Source organism: Mus caroli, unplaced genomic scaffold (genome assembly GCF_978045245.1).
Source record: "Mus caroli unplaced genomic scaffold, Mus_caroli_1 scaffold_1, whole genome shotgun sequence".
NCBI lineage: Eukaryota > Metazoa > Chordata > Mammalia > Rodentia > Muridae > Mus > Mus caroli.
In genome coordinates this window covers 3,871,115-3,894,476 of record NW_028227256.1, presented here as the reverse complement: position 1 = coordinate 3,894,476, position 23,362 = coordinate 3,871,115, and the positions used below count along the sequence as shown (strand labels likewise).

Sequence of the window (23,362 nt, the reverse complement as noted above, 5' to 3'; positions counted from 1 at the left end):
TCATGTCGGAAGACATGGAGTAGGAGAGTTTCCTACCCTTTTCAATTCCTCATGAATTATAAAGGAGGCAGACAACTGTTACATGTTTGAGGCAAAATGATTTAATAATATGTAACACAATCTTGAAAATTACAGTTCTTAGAAATTTTTTTTTGTCTACTGGCAAGTGATATATGTTATCTTTTCGCTTAGTCACCACAATATTATTGAAAAGATTGCTGTTAATACTGCAAACATTATGATCTTTTTCAAAACAAATTTATTTGTTAAGACCTGTCCTATGAATTTTGTAGAACACTGTCTACTTCACTTCATTAGTTATGCAGAAAAAATAGAAGATATTTCTGAGATGCCTATAGCAGTTCTTCTAATTTGCCTTTGCAATTGTTTTTGCTCTGAAACCACATTAATATGAATCACACATGGTAGTATATAATTTTAATCCCAGCACAAGGGAGCAAGAGGCAGGTGGATCCTGTGAGTTTGAGTCCAGCCAGCCTGGTTTACATAGAAAGTTCTATGTCAACCATGGCTACACAGTGAGACCCTATGTCAGTAAACAAACAAACAAACAAACAAACAAACAAACTTGGAAGAATTCAGTGTAATGTATAGCTCAGATAAACTACGTGCAATATTACAGCAGAAAGAAAAAGGTACTTCATGTTCAGAATCTAACTTATAAAGCAACGAGGGAAATTTTTGAAAAAGGCTTCCCGGTATAAATGATCTTCTGGATAGATGAGCAAATGTAAGAACAAATGGCAAGTGTGAAAAACACTGATAAAATGAAGAATGTTAATAAACAACATTTCATAGAGGATATATGAGTCAGAGGTAGAAATAAGCTGATACCCAATGAAGCATGAAAATCAATGTTTAGTTGACTGTTGAAAGATGCCATTTAGTATCTTTGCTTACTTACAGGCCTATGCAGAGAGATGTATGAACAATTTCCTAGGTACTGTACTTGACTATTTTTTTTTTATTGGAGTTTATTATATCACAGGCAAAAGAAAATAGACTTCTACCTCAACACTCCAGTGCAGAAACCTGAGCCCTACTATGGAGTTGAAAGGAAGCCCCAGGCTATCTTCTAAGAAAAAGAAGGAGGAGGAGGAGAAGGAGGAGGAGGAGGGGGAGGAGGAGGAGAAGGAATGGGGGAACATGAGGAGTGGGGGAGGGGGAGAAAGAGGATGAGGAGGAGTGGGGGAGGAGGAGGAGGAGGAGGGGATGAGAAGGAGGAGGAAGAAGGTGAAGAAGCAGAAGAAGAAGGAGGGGCGTTCAAGGAACATTGTGGTGAATTTACAACCTCAATTGCACTTGCACTTCACATTTTCTTCAATAGAGATCTATGTAGAATCCAATTTCAGATTCATAGAGTCTGGCTCTTTGTGGAAGTGCAGGTCATAACACATGGAAAAGTCATTCTAATAACTTTGGTTTGAGGTAATTTTTGAAAACTCTTACACAGTTAACATTGTGTCAACAGCTACCTCAAACAGGGACTTTTAACTTGAAGAAATTTCCCTATATATCCAATGTTCATTTCCCTTTTAAAGTTTTTGTTTTTTATTTTTATTTGTGTGTTTTGTTTATCAGGGAGTTGTTGCGTGTGGATGAGTACACTTGTGTATGTGGAGTTTGAAGGCCTGAAGTCAACCTTGGGTGTCATTCCTCAGTAGCTTTCTATCTTACTTTTTGAGATAGAGACCCAGGGCTCCCAGATACAGATAGACTGGCAGACTTTTGAGTTTCAGGGACCTTCTTGTCTCCATCTGTCTAGTACTAGGTTTACGAGTGCACACTGCTTTGCGTGGTCTTTTACATGGTTACTGGGGATCAAACTCTTGTCCTTATACTTGTGCAAAAAGCATTTTTAACAATCAAGCTCTGTTTGAATTTCTTTTATTTCTTAACCAAGGCTCACTGTGATTCTTCCCTGGCATGTCTAAAATTACAGTATTTTACTATATTATATTATGGGTTACATTTCATTATTCTTATGACATGTCCTCTCTGATTTTTCTTTTTAATTTACAGTGGTACTAGGGATTGAACTCAAGGCCTTGCATTTGCCAGGCACATGCCTTCTTTCTTACCTATCGCCCCAGCTCACAACAGGTCCTTTCAATCCCGAGAAATTTGTTGCAAAATGGACAGGCTGCTGTGCTGTGTAAGATGGTCCTTGCTCCTCTCCCTGAGATGCTGTGTATCCTTGGTGGATACTTCCTTGTCAGAAGTGAAATTTAGAAAAATAAAAAAGAGAGACCTAGGAAACTAGAAAAGGCCTGGAACTCAAGAAAATGAAATGACTAGATAATGACAGTTTATCAGAATAAATTTGTCTAGCTTGAGGACAAAGAGCTCAGCATTGATTGTCTTTTCTTTGAATGATGCTAGTCTGTTCTAAATGTACCTGTGGGTTAGTATAAAATGGTGGCCTAGATGTATACTTTACAGAAGGAAAGTTGTGAAGAAATGAGTTGTTATATTAAATACAGTGCTGACTTGTGGTGAGAGATGCAGGGGTAGAGTATTTGTCTATTTTTCTCTATTCTTGCCTTCTTTTTATTCTATAATTCTAATGCATTTATTGATTGCTCAGGACAAACAGAAGCATGTTCAGTGTCAACCTTTTAGGAATGTAACAAAATTCTTTCTCATAGCATACCATGGTGACATAAGTATAAGGGTCTTTTTCTAATTCACACTTATTTAAGGCTTCCAATTCTTAATTGTAATTCTTCACATCTGCATATGTATTATTGTATGATCTTTGATTCTATATAGAAGGCTGGGGGTTGAACAGCATGTCTAGTTTAGAGTTATGAGTGGTCTTTTCTCTCTTAGCCCTTTTTAATTCTCCAACCAATAGCAAACCTGCAGGAGGAAGTAGACTCACCTGCTATCAGACAGTACAGTTTATTAGACTAGACTCTGGGCAATAGTTCTATCCAAGGACCACATTAGTGCACATTACTCACAGGAGAAATAATTTGCAAAGGCAAGTTTCTAGAATCCCAAATGAATTTCAGCAGCAAGAGGAAATACTTTATAGTCGAGTCTTTAGCTATAGTGTTTTTCTGATTTCAAGTTGCCATCACTATTGTAGAGTCTACCCAGAAAGTTCTACAACTGGCAATGTTGAATGTAAACCAAAGCCATATGTTTGCATCCTTTTGCCACATATCTTCAGCAAATTGTTCTATTTCCCCCACAGATAACAAGTGTATGCCACAGATTTCTATCAGACGCTGTACCATGGCCTCAAAGTCACACTTTTGTGACATGGGGTGAGGGTGGATGCACTACCAACTTTGTGTTTTGGAGTTTTTGTGTATTTTCAAAATATGCCTCATTTAAATATTACTTAAGGTAGCAAACATATAAAAGGCCTTTGACATTTTCCCTTTCTCATATTTTGAGATTTATCTGTGGCAAAATAGGAAATTTTAGAAAATATTTTCTTCATAAAACATACATTTTTTGAAGTAGACTTTGTCTTATGGACAATCAAATTTCTCACTTTTCAGTGTTTGTTGGAATGAGCCCTGTAAGTCATCTGGGATACTTATAACATTGTATTTTTAAAGTATCTTTAACCTAACTAGTTTTTAATACAAATGAATACACATTAGATTTTTAAATCTTTTAAAACATGAACCATTCTGTGAGGGCAGATACCAGTAACTACATACAGAACAGTTTGCAGCCCTAGAGGATGTCAGTTGCTTAGCACTTTAAAACAGTAAGTTGAGTGTTGTTCTGAAAAAGATCACCATTCTAAACTCAGCAGCAACAATGAAGTTCAAAGCAAATGCGTGGAGGTGACCAGGAAAGCCTTGGTAAAAATTCTTTTATTAAATGAGTTTTCTTTCAATCTATTCTAAATTTTTTATAAGACTGAGATCACACCACTCTTTCTGAAGTTAACCTGAATGTGCCAACTGCTTGCTCTGACCCCTCCGAGTGACTCAATATTTTTGTTCAATTTAGTAGGAAATTTTGAAATAGTGAAAGAAAAAGTAAAAGAAAGGAAGCATGTCAGGCTGGACCAGAAAATTGCTTATTTAAAAGAACCTTAGTGAATGACAGAGGACATGTTGGCATCTTGTACCTATAATTTGGTTGGCCAAATTATAAGAAGAATAAAATTGTTACATTACAAATTGTATTATTAATAATAATTTTATGATTCATTTTTTATAGTATTAGGGATTGAAGCCAGAACCTTATGCATGGTAGGCAAGCACTTTACCATTGAGCTATATCCCTAGTCCTATTATGCCTATTATTACTCTTAGCCATCAAAAAGAAATGAGCCCTAGTGAAGAAGCTGCAAGCGACAGACTGTTCCCTTGTTACCTGAGCTGTTCTGAAAGGGCCAGCAGAAGTTGTTATTAATCTCATGTCTAGCGTTTTAATTCACTTTTCAGGGAAACAACCTGTTTTCTGTTTATTTTACCATCAACTAACTACACAAGGCTTCATCTCCTCTATTTGGTTCTAGGGTGGGAGAAAAAAAAAGACATTGAAAGCCAGTGTAGTGTACTTAGAATCCTAGAGAGGGCCCTGCTATACCAATGCCACGTGCACACATACCCATGGTTAAAGGTTTACAGTTGGCAGTGCTGACATTTTAAGTCACAAGCTTCCAACCTTCTTTGCAGGAGACTTTTGTTGCTGGCCTTTTACCTAGTGCAGTGTCCTGAAGCAGCAGCCTCTCACCCACACACGCCTGCTCCTTGCAAGTTTTGACCAGACATGAAACAGATGCTTTTTCAACTCAAGTCAGCAACTGTGGCTGTTCAGAAGAAGCAGGAAGCAAATTCTCACACATTGCCCAAGTAGAAGAATGGAAAAAGTAGTACCATAGCTAGGGAATTCTTATTTTGTGTTTGATCATAACTTTAAAAAAAAGGTTTTTGGCCCATTCTGCTGTGCTCTTGATAGAGTGAGTTCTGGAGCTTTCCACCTGCTTAGTTCCCTTTGTTTGCCACACACCAACCTAAAACAAAAGATCCTGGAAGCAGTCATACTGGTGAACAAAGCTCTTTCTAAATCCTGAAAGTAATGGGTTTCTGTCTAATGCCCTATCGTGTTATGTATTTATTAGCAATACATTTTCCATTTATTTTCTCAAAGATTGCCAATAAAGAACGGAATCGCATAAGGGAGTAGCTGTAAAGCCTCTGAGTTCCCTAATGTCAAACTCATTAGCATCCGAATAAGCACACAGCAGCACGTCATCTGCACAATCGCAATTTTTTACTACTTTTAATAGCGTTTCTCAAAGGGCTCATTTTCAACTTTCTTCAGTGGTTATTTGGGTCTCCTGGGAGAAGGAGCTTCCTGACGCTCAGAGTTTCTACTTTGCAGCCTCGCTGCCGTTTGCTGTCAGATGCGTCAGCCCTCTGCCCTAACCCCATCTGCTGTGGCTTCCCTCCCTGGAGACTAGAACGGAGGCAGCACAGCTGAGATCTGCTTGAGAAGTGTTCAGAGGGTGCTGAGAAAAGATAAGTTTAGGAATAGGATTTGACACGCAAAGACCCAGGGTATAGAAGCAGAGTGAAACAGAAATGTGAAGCAGGGCTTCTCCAGGTCTGTCTGTCAGGTCTGAGTCCATCACTCAAGTTCCTCCCAGTTCCTCCGTGGAAACCCAGCACAGTCACACAGGAACCTGGGTTCCTCTTTTCATACATATTCATGATACCTTTAAACCCCCACTTTTATTAAATGTCAATCCCTAAGTTTTAGAAATTATTATTTGTCGCTCTTTAGTTGTTCTGTATGTTCCTTTAGAAAAAACAAAACAGCTTTTCCCCAACTTAAATGCATATTAGCGTATGGGGAAGGCACATTGTTAAGACATTACTCTCAGGTCTGGAGGCTTTCACCAAGGACCAAGGGCTTCCAGCAGTACTTCTTCCACTTGTTAGCATACACTCACTTTCATGGAAGTCCCCACTTTTCTGAAAGAGCAACCTTAAAAGATGAAATTACATGGCAACCATGGTATGGCAGGATAGCAGCCCACATAGTGTCTTTCTAATTAATGACTTGGATGTTCAAATATCTTAGCTACCTGAAGTCATCAGCAAATACTCCATTTGCTGACTTCCCTTTTTTTCAAACAATTAGAGGATGCCAGGCCTTAATAACTGCTTGATAGATAACTACCTGCTTCTGCAAACCTGTTACAATATGATAAATATGTTACATTATTTAAAAGAAAAGAAATGTACATTTGAGATGGTATTTTGTTCTTTAGATGAATGGACCAAGAGCTATGATCTGTAAATCAACTCTGTAAATCATAGGCATACTTACATTTATTAAATATCCCAAACTAAATGAAAGATAAAAAGTTTGACAACGGGGCAAATGATTTTCTCAAGCAATGCGTGTACTATGCACAACTTCCAGTTTAATGTGAACTCAATGCCATTTGCCAATGTGTTATAACTGGCATGATCTCACATTAAGTCACCAACACAATCGATATGTTCTAACATGAGCTCACTACCACCATCAGTGATGTATAGCATAAAAAACCATCACTGACAATGTATTCTAATTACCATGACCTCACCACCATCATCAGTGTGGCACAACTAACATGAGCTCAGCATCACTGCCAATGTTCTTGTGGAGTTTGCCTATTAGTGAAAGCAGCCTGCTCTGTCTACTCAGGAAATGCAAGCCCAACAGTCCTCCCAGAAGCCTGGAAAGTTCAAATATAGTCTCCAAAGATTCCAAAGTCTGGAAAGATTTATTACCTTAACAAGTCCACATAAAAATACCAGCATATTTTCTTTGACATCACTGTTTCTGAGGTCCTGCTTTAACAGCTTCTATCAGTTGTACTGGCCAATCCACAGTTCCAGCCTTTAACAGCTTCACAGATTATTACTATTCTTTGGAATGGAAATACAAGTTCTTTGCAGTTCTAGATATCAAGATATATTTATATTAATCAATAATAATTTTAGTTACAGCTAATGTTTGTATAATGATATAGTATTCTATAATATACATATAAATACTTGTAGTATTATTATCACATAGTAGCATACTTGTGTATAACTAATAATATACATATATAATGCTTATAGCTACACAAAGTGACTCTTCAGTTTCCACTTGTCATTTCACTTCTCATAACTCTTGTTAACATTTGTATTTATCTCTCTATTTTTTCAGTTCTAGTCAATAAGCCTCAGGACAGTTTTTTTCCCATTATGTCACACAATTCTCAATTTAGGAGATGATGCATCCAATTTTTGTGAGTCTATTGCCACATAATAGTTATATTGTTGAAAAAAAAGTTTCTTCTGCTGAACTCTCCAGGTTGGTATTGGATAACACACTTTGTTTTGGGGAAAAATGAACGTAATATGAGTTTAATTGAAAATTTTTCTGCAAATAAAAGCACTTCTTGCTGTCCATAAGCTTTCCTCTACAAGCAGTTCACAGTCAGATGTCTGATTAGAGCAAGAGTAGGAAACGGAGCATCTATCAGCCTGGCACAGTCCACATGGAAAAGCGATGAGACAGTGAAATCACTTAGTTTTAGAAAGGATGTTTCCAATTTTAAGTTACTGGATATTCAATTAGATTTTATATTATTTTATAGATTTTATATTATTTACCCAAATTCATCTACTTTTAATACTTCTCTGACTTATCACTAAAAACCCAATATAATCCAAATGTCAATACAGTTGGCCATTTTAAAAGAATAAAGTAGTATTTATCACTTAATGTACTAATTACCATTGAGGGATTTAGTTGATTTTTAGTGGTCCAGCTTTTGAATCTCTATCCTATGGAACATTTCAAGAAATCTTCAGTACAAGGAGTTTGACAGCCACTTTGATTTGCTTGCTTAGAGACTGAAGCCATGTAGAGGATGGAAATAACTGTGGCTGCCACTGTTCACAGACAAAGTGTTATATTTATACTAGTAGGTATTCTAGTAGTCATATATGTCCTTCCAGTCCCTTTAAAAATAACAATACCTTCTCCTTAAAGTCTGACACAATTCCAGTATCTTATATAAGACATCTATTTCTCCCTCAAGATGATTTAACTTTTTTCCTGATTTAAGCAACAAAATAGCCCTGAAAGATACTTAAAGCCATGTGGTAATTAATATATCTGCATTTAGATGCCATTCATGACTGATAATTCCAACACCTTGTGGGAAAAAGTTGCATGGTGTAAACATTATAAACATATTCAAATAAGCTTAACACAATCTGCCATGCTTATTTCTGCCTCGATCATGGACCAGCGAAATGGTTAATGCAAATGGATTTATAATTTGCTTTGGGGGGCCAGTTTCTTCTCCTTATTTATTAGCCCAGCTGATGGGGCAGATTTGATGAGGCACTTCTGGAATAATTGAGTCATCACACAAAGAAGGCTGCTAGCATTCAGAGTGGTTTTATCAGCAGCAAGCAGGCCTGATTACTGACAATTACACTCTGATCCGGTGATGGAGGAGAAAGAGCCAACGAGTGGGAAATGTCCGTGTTTCTATCCAGGAATAATTTCTACATTCATTTTACATGCTAAGTGTTTCCTATCTCTGCATAATAAACTGTAAACAGGAATAGATGGCACAATGTCCCTTAATATTTCCTGGTAATGAAGACACAAATGTACAGTGAATGCTGATAAATATAGATGAAACATAAGCTATTCTCCCAGTCTGTATTGTTACCTTTAAAACAAATGCATTTTTGTGGTAAAAGCATAATCATAGCTAATGCAAAAAAATGACAGAAGATTGAAACTGTCCTTGTAACTACATAGAAACTTTGCAAAAGTCCTGTTAATCACAACTGCTTTAAAGACTGGAGACCTGAAGGTTCAGAGTCTAGAAACCCTATCATCCTGTGTCTCAATTGGAAACTGAAAAACTCCTTGGGTTAGATGCAGCAGAGGACAGTGTGACAGTGACCTCCATTCACACTCAGAGAAAACAATGATGGCAGCACTGAGGACACCTTCTCCACTATGGATTTCAAGTTCCCTTCTGTAAAGCATGCCATTATGATATGCCTGACTGTGAATAATAAAGTTGCCTATGGTCCCTGATTCGCCATAAGCAATGAACTACTACCTTCCCCAAGCAGTTTAAACCGACTTGTTTATGACATAGCTTATCAACAAAGCGCCACAGACAAAATGTACCAGAAAGCTGCCTGTTCAGCCAGTCTTTCCTCTGATTCAGAATTGAGTTTGAAATGCCCAGAGTACAGGAAAGTTGATATTTCTTAATGTGCCGCCTTAGATTTGAGTAGAGACACTCTAATTTCTTATAATATCAAGAGTTTACTCTTTTAAAAAGCCAATGAGATGTGAACCATAAATAATGAACCTGCCTGGGTCTGTTTGCTTAATCTTTTCTTTAAAGCCCCTTCCTGGCTTCCAAAGAAATAAAGTTATTCTCTGGTCTCCTGTGGTAACTATGGAAACCATGTTTTATTACACTAAGCACTTCACTTCAAAGCTTGTGTTACAACTAAATATGCTATTTTGAGTAAATCTATACTAAACATCCTTATAATGTCAAAACACTTTTAATGGAGTTCAAAGAACACTTGTTGATTAAAAACAAGGCTTTCATTATACAAAGGGAATTTTTATCTCTTTAGGCTATTTCATTATATATATACATATATATACACATAATGGTTCTACATTATTTTTTATATCCTTGAACATTTTCCACTTTCCTTACTACTTTCAAGACATTCTTCAGAATATTTTCAGCAAGTCGGATATTTTTATTAATAGTAAATATTTTGTTTTCATTAACATTTTCACAATAGTCTTTAAGTATGAATTTAGATGAAAAACTATAGCCATTTGCCTTCATTTTCTGATGATGAAAATGGCATGGGAGAATCTACTGAAGTCTAAAAGGAAAATGGTATGATTGCTCGTTGTTGAGACTAATGAATTAATGGACTTTGGAGAAATAATCCTTGGATTTTTATTATCATTATAAAGTAGAATCTTTAATATAGATTATTTTCACATAAGTATTTTTTCTCTTAAAATATACTACCGGGGGCTGGTGAGATGGCTCAGTGAGTAAGAGCACCCGACTGCTCTTCCAAAGATTCGGAGTTCAAATCCCAGCAACCACATGGTGGCTCACAACCATCCGTAACAAGATCTGACTCCCTCTTCTGGAGTGTCTGAAGACAGTTACAGTGTACTTACATATAATAAATAAATGAATCTTTAAAAAAAATATATATATATACTACCAATGGTTCAAGATAGAGTTACTGGACAGCATTATACATATTGCCCCCTAAGAAATAAAGAGTATAAAATGATAGTTCAGGTACAACTCTTGTCCCCAACAGTACAAATTAGCAATTCAAGGCTCCCAATGTGATGTAGAATGTCCTGAGAGAGAAGGGGACAATGGAATCAGTGGGTATGAGGGAAGCCCAGAAAAGTTCTAATTGATCTAAGTGATTCCTGAGACATTCAGAGAACCCTAAAGAAAATAAGAAAGTGTTCTCAAAGATCTCTGAAAGGATGCCAGGGGTCAAACTGGTTCGGTCAATGGATTAAAGTTACATTTTTATAAAGTTGTAAAAGGGTCAAAGACAGTAGATGGTTAAACTAACTAGCTGAAATTAAATGTCTTGATTTTTTTTTATTTGTATTTTTCTAAAAATCTTCTTTCATCAGGATAAGAACTGCAAAATCTGCCCCCAGTCATGATTGACAGCATACCCGACATTCTTGTACTGGAAGAGAATGTTGAGGGCCTGCCCATTTTGATGATGCCTTGCATTCTACTTACTCATGACTTCCTGCTTTTACCTAGGCTTAGGTAGGCCTATGAAAGGAGCAATGTGTCACCTAAGTACAATTTTATGGCTACGGCATGTGCTCAGTACATTACTGCTAAAGTAAGCCCCAAATAATCATTTTCAGATTTTTGAGACTATAGGTTATCAATTGATTTATATAAATTGCAGTCACTCAGCATCTGGGATATTATAGGTTTGGTCACTTTGGTTGCTTTGCCAGCTACAGAAAATTGACAGGTTTTGCTCCCTTATTATGAGATAAGGTCTTGCTATGTATCCCAGAAGACCTCAGATTCAGTTACTGAGATTAGAGTTCTGAGCCACCATACTCAGCATTGTTTTCTTCTTATTTGTTAAAATGTTTCTCTGATGCAAAGAAGACACCTTGTGAGTTGTAACAGATCTATGCCAGATTTTTACCCAGCATCATCTTTTCACTTCATTTATATCATTATGACTTAACCTTCATTGGTTGTTCTTGGGAAATTGAAATCAAATCTGAAAAGAAATACACTTAGTCAGATTTTGGAAAATGACGTTTAGGGGAGCTGCTGACCCATTTCAGCTCTATGAGACGTCATTCGTGGAGTCTGCTTTTTCTCATTCAAAATTTGCCAGAAGGTCCTGACCATTTTACTTTAAGTGAGATATGGCCATGTACTCAAAATTGACCTTGATAATACAGAGAAAAAAAAATAGCTGCCTCGTGTGAGCTAGGCCAGTGCCTGGTAAATACAGAAGTGGATGCTCACAGTCAGCTATTGGATGGATCACAGGGCCCCCAAGGGAGGAGCTAGAGAAAGTACCCAAGGAGCTGAAGGGGTCTGCAACCCTATAGGTCGAACAACAATATGAACTAACCAGTACCCCAAGAGCTCGTGTCTCTAGCTGCATATGTAGCAGAAGATGGCCTAGTTGGCCATCATTGGGAAGAGAGGCCCCTTGGTCTTGCAAACTTTATATGCCTCAGTACAGGGGAACGCCAGGGCCAAGAAGTAGGAGTGGGTGGGTAGGGAAGCAGGGTTGGGGGAGGGTATAGGGGACTTTTGGGATAGCATTTGAAATGTAAATGAAGAAAATATCTAATAAAAAACTTGAAAAAAATAAAAACAAAACAAAACAAAAAAGAAAATAAGCATTTCTAGGAGGAAAGACAAAATATATCTAGTGATTTTACCATCAGTAAAAGGAGATAGAATTCACTAAGCAAATGTCCATCGTCTTTACTGGTGTCTTATCAGGAACCATGCAGTGTTATAGACACTATACTGCTTAATATCCCTTCATCATGACATACCTATACCAAGTCCATATTACCAATTTACACACAAACACAGGGCAGTCCAGTCCAGTCACTACCAGCTTCTTTATCCCACAGTTGACAAGTTGTTGACATAGCAGCCTCTGCTTTTTTATGGTTGCTAAGCTTCTGCAGCAGAGACCCAAGCTACTGCCCTCTCTGATAGTCTGTTATTCTTACCCTAGCTCATGTTCACTCAGGCTCACTGAAAGAGTTAATAAAACATGCATTCCTTTGTTTTTTATGTGAGACAACTACCATATTTATAGAAATATGATATGTTGAATTTTTGAGAAGGAGAAGTGTTAGAAAATGGAAGATAAGGTCACTGTGTATCAATAATTATCATTTATATCCTAAAATAAATAATCGTACAATATCAGTTTTGGTCTCCCAAAATTTTGTTTCATTCAGAAATAGAATAGTCTTCCTAGGATTTATATTACTAGCTGTAAAATATTTCCTACCTATTGGTTGGCTTTCTCTATTACTTTTCTATTATTTCTTTAACAAATATTAATAAGCTTAATAGCTTTAAAGAAAGACCTGTTATTATTCTATAGTTGTGGAAGCCCTGGGGTCTTTTTATGGTCTTATCAGTGTGAAACCAAGTCAGGCTAAGCTGTAAGGGATTTATCAATTTCCTCACCAAGCTAGCTTGATTGAGTTCAGTTCCTTATTTTTGACAACATGGAGCTGCAAAATGACAATGAGAGTCATTCCTGCCTCTAGAGGTTGATGTTTTTTAACTATGCCCCCTTCATCTTCAAAGCTGGCAATGTGGTTTGACTGAACATTATCCAAGGACAGCTCCCTGAGTAATTCTACTGCCTTTTCCATAAGAACCATGAGCAGTCTATCCTTCCTTTATATTCCAGGATATTCTTCCCATCTCAAAGTTTTTAATTGACTCATATCCAATTTGTTATGTAGGGAAACACGTTCACCAATTTCAGGACCTTCTTTGGGAGGGAGACAATTGTCTTATAAGTCACAATTCCTAGTCACCTATGAATTTTTAATATTTCAGTACACGTGCACCTCATTATCATACATGTGATGCCACAAATCTTGGTACCAATATTAATAAATACCAACATATTTATTGGTTCTCTAAAATCAACTTTCTTAAGTTCTCATATATTTTGGAAGGGCACAGAAATTGGGGATGCATTTTGGAGGGGAATTTTCATTTTAAATAAGCATCACTTACCTTCTCTAGCAGCTATTGAACTTGAACAGAAGAAATGTCATTGCTACAGAGGGGGCATCATCAGAGAAGACATGGAAAGAAGAAAAGAGAAAAGTTAGTTAATTAGCAATTATCTACATTTATTTATTGCATAAAACAATCCTTTAGAGCAAAGAACAGTGGCTCTCTACCTGTGGGTCTTGACTCTTTTGGCAAACCTCTATCTCCAAAAATATTTACATTACAAATTAAATAACAGGAGCAAAATTACAGTTATGAAGTAGCAATGAAAATAATTTTATGGTGGGGGGGTCACTACAATATGAGGAACTGTATAAAGGTTGCAGTAGTAGGAAGGTTGAGAATACTGCTTTAGGGTAATATGAGAACTGAGTATCAGAATATGGGTCTGCCTAGTATCACATTCAATAACCAGACACATTATTTTAAAGACTATCCTACACCAAGAAAAACAGGTGCCCACTATTAAGAGAAAACATTGTTTATATTTGAGACCTTTGTTCATAAGTACTTTTGAGAACCTTTTCTAGGAGCACACCTGAAAGGGAAATGAATTATCAAGGATAGTCTTTAAAAAAAGAATCAGTGGTTTAACACTAATTTCTAATCAGATTCTACAGAAAGGAACAGCCCGCATGGCAGCTGTACTTTTCCCAGGGTTAATTACCTTTCACTGCTCTCTACTAATGAGTCAGCTGTTCCTGCCACCACACACTACCCTGGTTCATCTGGAGCCGGAGCTGTGGACAAACACAGGAGTGACAGACCTATTTACATATGGGGGTGTTGTAAAGGTTTCAAAAGGTTTTTTGTTTGTTTGTTTTTGTTTTGTTTTTTTTTAATAAATCCTTTACTGCTCATATGTTTCCATGATAAAATTGTTTTTAACAACAACAAAAAAATGGTTTTATTTGATCAATGACTTTTCTGCCTGGAAACAGGGTTTGTCCTCGATAGATAGATATATAAGAGTAAAAGCCTTGGAAGAAGGTGTACTTCCTTGCTTCCCTCAAAAGCTTTGTGTCATTTGTTCTTTAGTACCACTGCATGGCAAAACTCCCACTGCAATGGGAGACAAATAACCTCTGATTTGTACAGCTTCCTTCGCTTTAAAAAAGATTTCTTTAGAACAGTCGTGTTACTGAAAATAACATTCAAAGGTAGAAAAGAGATTAAGAGAGAAGGATGCCAGGTATAGTTTTGAGACTGCAAAGTAAATTAAAAAATTAAGAGACTTGAAAATTGTGTCTGTGTCAAGAACATTGCTGGCTACTATATCATCGCTAGACAGAGCACATACACATATACACACACACACACACACTATGCACACACATATGTATGTAAATCTAGGTATACAACATACCTACAGCCTATAGATGATTTACTACCTATATTACATGTCATTAATCCAAATAACTGTTCTCTTTCCATCATATGATACTGACACAGCGATCCCTTATATAATTTGATCGGTTTAGTGAAAAAATTTATAAATCTCTTTTGCCTTTTTTAATACAGAGGTAGCTGAGGGGCTAGCCAAACAGTAAAGTAACATGGAGCTCTATTAAAACACACTCCAACTGCCTCTGAATAAAAGATTTTTTCTACTGGAAACTTCCAGGCTCTACCTCCCAAGCTCGTAGACTTTCCTACACAGAGACTACCTACGGCATTTGCTACTAGGCAGGGTCTCATGTGGACACTGCAAGGTGTAGTGTGACATCATACAGTGCTCACAGGGTCACGTGCTCCTTGCTAGTCCAAAGGCTGCACTGATAACAGAGCAATGAAGCAGTGGTTTGTTTTTCTTTTCTTTTCTTCTTTTTTAATAAACAAGAAAAACTCTTTTTACTTATTCACTTTACATCCCAGTCACTGTCCCCTTCTCTGTCATCCCTCCCACAATTCTTCCCCATTCCCCCTCCTCTTCTCTTGTGAGTGGGGGTGGGGGGCTGGCTATTCCTCCACCCTGGCACTTCAAGTCTCTGCAAGGCTAGGCACTTCCTCTCCCACTGAGGGCAGACAAGGCAGCCCAGCTAGAAGAATATATGCCATATATAGGAACTCCACAGGAAAACCAACAGAATCAACTAATCTGGGTCTCTGAGGCTTTCTGAGACAGAACCACCAACCAAAGAACATACACAGGCTGGACCTAGGCCTTCCCACTGACATGTAGCAGCTATTCAGCTTCATCTTCATGTGGATCAAAAACAACTGGAGCAAGTATTTCTTAATCATTAGCCTGCATCAGAGTTATGCAGAGGCTTGATTCAGCCCAGAGAACTGATTCCAGTTACATAGGGGGAACCTGACCTGAGAACCTAACAACTTCTTGTATGTTGATAATGCTGATCATTGAGGACTGAACTTTGTGAACCACTGCCTTAACTATTAGAGATACCAAAAAGTCTCCAACTCAAAGCTAACAAATGCCCACATGGAACAGACAAGCCTGTGCTCTTTATTTCAGAGCCACTTGTTTGCTCTAGCACTAATGCATCAGGAGGGAAAGGAATAGATAAAAACTGAATGTTCTGTCCCAACACTGAAAAACACTTTATAAATTATTGAACTTGCTCTTACCTTCAGATGAAGCCATTCAGATCAAGAAAGACATAGTAATTATGTGCTTCATTACAGGTGTGATTATCAAATATAAGCACACAAATTACAAGTAGAAGATTTCACACAATACTTAAATTTTCAAAAAGCAAATAAAATATGTGAATCAATTAATTACAAATTATAAAATAAATAAAAATTAAAATGTCAACCAATGATACAAACTCCTTGAGACATTCAGTCTAGTACATTCTTTTAAATGGCACACTATATTTCTGATGCACACTGACACAGGAAGTGTTCTGTGTTGATTACCACTGTTTTGAAGGACACAGGGCAGTAAAACCCGTTTTTAATTAAAAAGAAATTTGATTTCTCTTCATGTAGACAGCAGAGTGTCAGCGTCTGAGACACTGTTAGAGAGAGAGAGAGGAGTGACACGATACATTGGGGTGAAGCACATTCCTGGGGTGTTCTACTAAGGAAACTAGAGTGGCTCTCAAAACAGTAGCAATGATCTCTCCAGGACAGGGAAGATCTCCCTGGATGTGAACTTATACATTAGCACTTTGATAAGCTCCGAGAATAGGGCTCCATGCATGCAGGTTCAGTAAACACATGATAAAAATCTTAAAGGTATCAATATCACTTCTGGTTTTTGGTACTTTTGTCCCACAGAAAGAATAGAGAATTTCAATCTCATATAACTATGAGGATAATAGCACCACAAATAAGGAATTCACTTAATATCTGGGTAACTAATGTTCTGGGTACAGAATTGCATTATCTAGGTAAGGCACTGACTTATATACCAAAATCTTCTTTCAGCACCTATTTTCCTGTAGAAGACAAGGCAGTTGAAACTCAAGTGCTCAGCAAATAGCATGTATATAGATTCTGCTGCCACTCTGTTAGGGAAGATAATCCTGTCATACAAATCAAAGAGACAATCAAATAAATGTCTTTGAGATGCAGGTATTAGATTCACTTATTAATGACTCAGAAGAACAACCTGACTGGTTTGGTAAAAAACAAAAACAAACAAACAAACAAACAAAAAAACCCTTGGTTCCAGAAGTACAAAAAGTAAAGTTTGAGAGAAAACAGAAATGGACAGATTTTGGCCATGCAATCTTTTTCTGAAAAGGAGGTACAAAAAAAATTCTTTAGACCTATCAAAACCCTGACCTTGAAATACAGTTTATGTAATGTTTCTTCATAGTTTTACAAAATTTCAAGGCAGATAAACAATACCATGGGTTGAGAGTGCAAAGAAATCCTAACTGATACCCCTCCTTATATAAATTTTAAGAGATATAATGAACCTGACTATACAAATGTGGTCATTGAACCTCCAGGTTTGCTGCTTCATGTGATGGCTCAGAGGTTAGTCCAGTTCAATTCATGCTGGTTCTATCATTTATCAAATCCCATCATTAACCAATGGACTTTTGCCAATTCAGCGTTGTTAGTGCTGGTAGTTACTGATGGAATCTGACCTTCTCCATATCTTAAAAAATTTTTATTTTATTATGTATTGATAATTGAGAACTATATACATTATGGGTATAAAGTTTAATTATTGAATCGACCTAATTTTTTGTTTTGTTTTGTTTGAGACAGGGTTTCTCTGTTTAGCCCTGGCTGTCCTGGAACTCACTCTGTAGACCAGGCTGGCCTCAAACTCAGAAATCTGCCTACCTCTGCCTCCCGAGTGCTGGGAGTAAAGACATGTGCCATCACTGCCTGGCCTCAAATCAACCTAATTAACATATCTATACCACTCCAAATATTTATCAGGTATTCATCTACTCTAACAGAGGTATTGGACCTTTGGCCATCTCCCCATCTATCCCATCTCCAACACAACCAATATTCAGTTTTCTGACTCTATGTCTTTAATTCTATTTGGGTTTTCTATCACATGAAAGTTTTGCAAACAGGTATACAGAAGTAAAATGCCTCTAAACTACGGAAGCCCTGCTCTTAAATTCCTAATCTATCTGGTTAGTTTCCTAAGTTGGCAAGAATGCTCATGAAAATAACATCTAACTGCAGGTAGCTAGAGAGGTTTCCTTTCATCTCCTTAAAGCTTCTTTTTTCCCAACCTACTCATAGTTCTATGTCCCTGTGATAAGCCTCAAATGACCTCTCCCAGCCCCACCTGCTCTTTTTAGACTGTAAGCTCCTATGAGCAAGGATGAGCAACTCCATCTCCTTTCCAGGAGCAAGTGATCAGCCAGAGTGATGTCATTTGGATGAGAACCAATCTAGCAAATTAATAAGATAAGGGGATTCCAGGATAAGGTCACTACCTCTGTGGTATGCATTTTAGGAAAATAATATATTAAATCAACAAAGTAAATATTTACAGATCAAACAACATCCCACTGCATGAAGAAAAGTGGCGAGCATAAAGATATACATTCAGACTAGATAACGTGATGAATATACTCATAGTTAAACTTGACTATCTTGTCTGTTGATACTATACCTAGAAAGGAGAGAGAATCATTTTAGTTTTTGTTTATTTTGTTTTTGAGACAACTCATTGTTTAGCCCAGGCTGTCCCAGAACAGACTATGTAGTCTATACTGGGCTTAAATTTATAACAATTTTTCTGTCTTGCATTCTTTTGAGTGTTGGAATAATAGATAATGAGCCACTATACCTAGGTGGGGAAGAATATCATGCATACTTTATTAATAAGCTGATACCCACTTTACAAATCAACACAAACATGGCCTAGTTAATGACTTGATAGATAAATGTTTGCCATGAACATATGAGGACCTGAGTATAGATCCCCAGCACTCATGTAAAGGTGGATTCAGTCACATGTGCCTGTCGTCTTAGACTTGTATAGGCAGAGACAGGCAGATCTTGGAGGCTTGCTTGCTGGTCATACTAACCAAAATACTTTCAGCTATAGACACTCTCTCAAAACAAACCAACCAAACAAAACAAAGGAGAGTGACAGAGGAAGACATCCAATCTCAACCTCTGGACTTAATATGTGCATATATATGCAATACTCTCTCATGAACAAAGATGAGAACAAAATATAAAATAAATAAAATAAATAAAAAATATAAAAAGTATACATAACACTACTATACTTTCATTACACAAAACTAGTAGCTTGGGTGCATAGGGGAAAAAGCAGTAGGTTTTAAGTACTGTCACTGTTAGGACAATCATATTAAACTGGAACAGGGACTACATGTTGGAATGTTTCAGAAAAGTAAACCGGGTACTTCTAGAAAAACAAGGTGTAAAATAAAAGGACAGTAGAAAAAGACAACTATTTTTACCTAAGCATACAAATGGATTTACTTCAGAACACTGATTCCAAGCGAGATAATGGTGACTCCCAGTTTTACACATGAATGATAACTCAGACACTGGACCAAATTCTTCAGGAATTGACACTGTTTAGTTTATGGTGAGTGAACTCACTATAATGTAAGAGTTCTTATAGAAAACGTCCCTTGCGTTACTGTCTTCATTCTGGATTTTTCTGGCTAAGAAGCAGTTGGAATCTATCAGCTGCATTCTTTTATCAAATCCCACACCGAGGATGGGGTCATTTAGGGAAGGTGAACTTTTTTGGTTCAATGAAAATAGTCATAGCTTAGATGGGACATAAGAAAACCAGCAGTAAATGGCACACTGTGATTGTAGTAGGAGTCGCTGGAGAAGGCTTGGAAAGTGAGTGAGGGTCGCGTCACAGTGACTGGATACTATCCACCCTGGCTTTGGTCAGGAGAGTTAGAATGAGGATGGTGTTTTGCCTACACAACAGCCTGACATGAGCTATGATTCTGCCACATGTACTCTGTGGTCCCTGAAATGCTCTTAAATCTTTCACGTTTCCTGTGGGATAGTAATAGGAACTTGCTCTAAACTGGTGACTCCTACATGAGCTAGACAACACACAAAACCATGATGCACTGTAGACACAGTGGACTGCAGGACAGTGGAGGACAGTTCCTGAGTAGAGTCCACAGGTGTGCGCTCCAGGTTGCCACAGTATTGATAAGAGGCTTTATATTTTTGGAGATATTCTTCAAGAGAACAGGAGACAGTCTGGGTATACCAAAGAGAAAAGAAAAGGAGGAAGGCTATAGAAAGCAAGACGATATAAATGTGATCAAAGTACATTATTATAAATTGCAGAAAAGTCAGAATGAAACTTCCTACTTTATAAATTCACAATCTAAACAGAAAATAGATATAAACATAGCTGGGAAATGAAGATACATTTTTAAATGTTTGCTGACTGTTGTTATTTTGTATTAGAACTCGATATAAATGCATTGTGCATATCTACTCTACATACACAGTGATATCAATCAGAAATTAGTCATTATTTTCACCAGGAAAGTGAAACTCTACCACAGAAAGTCTACAAATTTGACTAGTCAGTCAGTTTCTCAGAACTCCTGAGACTGGCCTCTAGCTCCAAGATCCAGGCTCTCCACTCACAGTCTTTAGCATTGTGATATGGATGACAGAGATGCAGGAATGAACAGCACTGAAACAATGTTCCCACTGAGAGGTAATATCCAGGGCAGGGTAAATTAACACATAGCCCAGATTAAAGTAAGTAATAAATGCTATAGAAAAATAATGTCGTCAGAGTATAGGAGCTGCTTAAATCAAGGAATCAAATCAAACTTTGCTGTTTTGAGAGAGTAAAGAGCCACACATGTCAATGATGGGGAGATAGCTCAGTCGGTAAAATGTTTGCTTTTCAAGCACATGGTCCTGAAATCAAACTCTAAAATTCATGTTTAAAAACAAGCAAGCAAGCAAGCAAGCAAACAAACCAACAAACAAACAGGATATGGCAGAGTGTTTGTTATGCCAATGCTGGCGAAGTTGAAACAGGAAGAATATCTAGGCTAGCCCATATGTTGACCACCAGGTGGCAAGAGACTATGTTTCAAGACTAAGGTCGATGGTACCTGAGAAATGACACCCAAGTTTTCATATGGAACCATAGGCATACATACACATGATCAAATACACTCTCTGTGCTGCCACATGCATATACAGGGAGTTGGGGTTAGCAGGGGTGGGGAGGGAGATGACAGAGAGTGAGATTCATGTGTCAGTTTAAACATCTACCATCCATGGATCTTTATCTATATTGTAAAAGACTATAACCCACCCAATAACAAAATTAGCCTAATTAAAATTGGTCAAAGGATAGCAAGATGAGTAGAAATATGAATAATCAAAGAAGAGTGTGTGGTTAGAAATGTCATGATGTACAATTAAGATGTAATAGTTATAACCAAAGAATTTTTGAAAATGCATCTAAATAGTTTGAATGGAGAAAAAATTGTACAAACATTTCCCCCCAAAATAATCTACACATGACACAATATAATACAAAGTGACACTCAGCATCATTGGTCACAGAGAAAATACAACTTGAAAACAAAAAAGAAATGTCACTTTACATCCACATGGATTAAAAAAATCAAAGGGAAAGGAAGAAGTTCTGGCAAGGATGTGCAAAAGTTTGTACATTGCTGGTAAGAATGTAAAATGGTCCAAGCACACCTAGTATTACCTCAAATAGGCAAGCACAGAGTCACCTACAATTCTGCAATATAACTATGAGCTACATACATGAGAATAAAACAACATACCCACACTAATTATACTGGAGTGTTCTTAGCAGCATAATTCATAGTAGCAAACAATCCAATGCTACCAATTAATGAATGAAATAGGGAAGTAGTATATTTAACCTCTGGAATCACTTTTATTTACCAATAAAAGTAAGTAAAATACTGATATGTGCTGAAATCAAGACAAGCCTTGACAATATTGGGAAGATTAGTGAATGAAAGAGGTCAGACATAAAACCCACAAATGGTGTGGTTTCAGTCACATGAAATGCTCAGGAGAGACATCTCGAATGACAGAGTAGATTCCTGGCTCTGTAGAACTGGAAGAAAAGTTTTGAAAGGATACTAAGTAAGAACAGAAGGCTTTTGAGGGAAATAAAAATGTTCTAAAATGATCATTGATGATGGATGTGCAACTTAACACAAACTAAAGGCTGCCCACGTAACTATGGATGAGTAAAGTGGATAGTATATGAATTAGATCCCATCTGTTTGTCTGTTTAAAGCCATACAGACCATTTTAAAAGTTTGCATTCTTAAAAAGTATGACAAGAAGTTGTTAAAGTGATTTAAACGGAGGTCTGGAGCAGGGAAGCCAGCTTGCAGACTGCATATAAACAGGGCACAAGGAGGTAGATTAGAAGGCATGCTAACCATGAAGAGAAAACTAGAAAAGCTTTTGTTTTGTCTCTGATACCAAACAAAAGTATGAGGTGAAATGTTTTGAAGAAGAGGTCTAAGTTTGTGGTCCACTAGGATCTAGGTCCTCTCTGATCACTTCCTTCCACAGATGTGAACTCTGGAAAGAAGCCAGTCATCATTTTGCTACCCCTTCCTGCAGATGGCTGCAGCTGAAGGACCATTATCCAACGCCTTTAACTCACCTAACTAACTCCATCTTTTATGATAGCTTACATTCCAGAGGACATTCACAAGTTCTTCTAGGTCTCTTTGTTTTATTAGGTAGATGCCTTAATTTTAATCTCATTCTATAAATGTAGAAAGTCATTAAATATGGCATGCTAAAGGGACTTGCAGCTGAAGACTTGTATTTCATACTGACTCAACAAAATTGTGCAGGCAGCTTGCCATTGGTCAAGACTGAATGGTGCTACTCATCCTTGGACTTACTATACATCTCCCCAAATCTGTGCCTTCTGCGTAGATGTAGAGGAAGAGGCATCTTCCTTCTGCGTAACAGTGGGTTCTCAAAGATGCTTCCTTGCATTTGTACCTGCCTCCTCCATGAATCTTTTTTATTCAAATTCTTATCATTCTGCTGCATCTCTACATATACTCCTTCCTCCTGTCTATAATGCTGTCTCTGTTCCTTCGAGTCAAACATACTGAAATATCATGGAACTTTCTTTTTATTAACCAACTTTTCCTAAACATGGGTTTCTGGCTTCCACTGATGTTGCTTTGGCTGTTGCTACCAGTGATCTTCTCTCTGACAGAGCCAACTAGGTTTTCAGTCATTTCTGAGCAGTCAACATTATTGTCCAGCTGACAAAAAGATGTCTATCTCTTTCGTCCTAATACCCCAGTTTTTCTGTGTACTTCTTTAAGGTCTTCCCTTGGTAAGCCCCCTTTCTCCATCTTACCATTCATAGATGGTCCTCAAGTTTCAGTCTGGGCTCTTTTCTCACTGTCGCTGTTCTCCTTAAGAACCACATTCAAATGTCTATTCTCCATCCTGGATCTCACTCTTGACATTCACCAACTCACCATCAGCACCAGTTGTCTAAAACTCAATAGTCCTCAAAAAGACCAACATTGATCTGCC

At 37.4% G+C, this 23,362-nt stretch overlaps 1 protein-coding gene across 5 annotated transcripts in view; it reads right to left on the bottom strand.

The window, feature by feature from the left end:
• St18 (ST18 C2H2C-type zinc finger transcription factor) overlaps positions 1-23,362 on the bottom strand; it is a 130,925-nt gene that overhangs the window by 95,104 nt on the left and 12,459 nt on the right. For 3 of the 5 annotated variants that reach the window (XM_021182120.2, XM_021182282.2, XM_085835492.1), the window contains 2 exons: positions 14,031-14,103; positions 13,364-13,406 (listed from right to left, as the gene is read on the bottom strand). The gene's annotated coding sequence lies outside the window, so the exon portion shown is untranslated. The remainder of the gene's footprint in view (positions 1-13,363; positions 13,407-14,030; positions 14,104-23,362) is intronic. The other 2 variants (XM_085835497.1, XM_021182038.2) reach the window with 1 other exon arrangement.